Here is a 2,163-nt window from a genome sequence, read left to right as displayed (position 1 = left end):
TATTCAGATTAGTCGCGTTATCAGTGATTATCTTATTTGGCAATCCATATTGACAAATCAATTCTATCTTGATGAATCTGACAACCACACTTCTCGCCACGTTGGCATAAGAAGCAGCTTCAACCATTTTGTGAAATAATCAATAGCTACTAGGATAAACCGGTGTCCATTTGAAGCCTTAGGCTCGATGAGTCCAATAACATCCATTCCCCACATTGAAAATGGCCATGGTGATGTTAAAACATTCAAAGAAGTGGGTGGTACATGTATTTTATCAGCATAGATTTGACATTTGTGACATTTCTTTACGTGACTAAAGCAGTCGGATTCCATGGTCAACCAGTAGTAGCCAGCCCTTAAGATTTTTCTAGCCATTGTGTGCCCATTTGCATGAGTTCCGAAAGAACCTTCGTGAACCTCTTGGATAATTTTCCCCGCTTCTGCTTTATCCACACATCTGAGGAGAACCATATCATGATTTCTCTTATAAAGCACATCACCATTCAAGAAGAAATTCATTGACAATCTCCTTAAAACCCTTTTGTCGTTCTCTGAAATACCCAATGGATATTCCTTATTCTTAACATATGATTTGATGTCATAAAACCACGGCTTCCCATCCAACTTTTCTTCTATTGATAAGCAATATGCAGGTTTATCTCTTTGTTGAATCTTTATGACCGGCACGTCTTGATTAGTGGTTATTTTGAACATTGACGACAAAGTGGCCAAGGCGTCAGCTAACTGGTTTTCTTCTCGAGGGATATGGTGAAAAGTAATCTTCTCAAAGTGTTCTGTCAATTCTTTGATATGGGTGTGATACGGAATCAATTTAGAATCTCGCGTTTCCCACTCTCCATTCGTCTGATGGATGACCAACAATGAGTCTCCATATACCTCAAGAAATTTTACATTTGATTCAATAGCCGCTTTAATGCCCATAACACATGCTTCATATTCAGCAATATTGTTTGTACAATAAAAACACACCTTAGCCGTAAATGGAGTGAACTGGTTTTCTGGAGAAATCAAAATGGCTCCAATTCCATGCCCTAACGCATTAGAAGCACCATCAAACACCAACCTCCACTTTTCTTTATCAGATGATTCAATCTCTTCAACTAAATTCATTATGTCTTCATCGGGGAATTCACACTGCATTGATTGATAATCTTCTACCGGTTGATGGGCTAAGTACTCTGCTAGTGCGCTTCCTTTGATGGATTTTTGTGTAACATATACCAAATCGTATTCTGATAACAACATCTGCCAACGGGCGATCCTTCCAGTAAGAGCAGGTTTCTCAAAGATGTACTTAATTGGGTCCATTTTAGACACCAACCAAGTTGTATGACATAACATGTATTGTCTCAACCGACGAGCAGCCCATGCCAATGCGCAACATGTTCGTTCAAGTAGTGAATATCTTGTTTCACAACTGGTGAACTTTTTGCTCAAATAATAAATAGCATGTTCTTTCCTACCAGATTCATCATGCTGCCCCAGTACGCAGCCCATTGACTCGTCAAGTACTGTTAAGTACATAATAAGTGGTTTCCCATGAACAGGAGGCACTAGGATGGGAGGTTTTGATAAGTACTGCTTAATCTTTTCGAAAGCTTTTTGACAATTCTCATTCCATTCAACCTTTTGGTCTTTGCGCAACAATTTGAAAATCGGCTCGCATGTAGCGGTGAGGTGCGATATAAACCTTGCAATGTAATTCAATCTACCCAAAAAGCCACGAACTTCTTTTTCAGTGCGTGGAGCCGGCATTTCTTGTATTGCTCTTACTTTATCTGGGTCCACCTCTATCCCTTTTTGACTAACGATAAACCCAAGTAATTTGCCTGATCTTACACCAAATGTGCATTTAGCAGGGTTTAAACGAAGTTTGAACTTCCTTAGTCGCTCAAATAACTTTTGAAGGTTAACAACATGGTCTTCTTCAGTTCGAGATTTTGCGATCATATCATCCACGTAAACCTCTATTTCCTTATGCATCATGTCATGAAACAAGGTTACCATTGCTCTTTGATAGGTTGCCCCGGCATTCTTCAATCCAAATGGCATCACTTTATAGCAGAAAGTCCCCCATTGTGTGATGAACGTAGTTTTTTCCATATCTTCGGGAGCCATCTTGATTTGATTGTACCCTGAGAA

The sequence above is a fragment of the Cicer arietinum genome, chromosome 5 (genome assembly GCF_000331145.2).
Source record: "Cicer arietinum cultivar CDC Frontier isolate Library 1 chromosome 5, Cicar.CDCFrontier_v2.0, whole genome shotgun sequence".
NCBI lineage: Eukaryota > Viridiplantae > Streptophyta > Magnoliopsida > Fabales > Fabaceae > Cicer > Cicer arietinum.
This window is presented reverse-complemented; position numbering follows the sequence as displayed.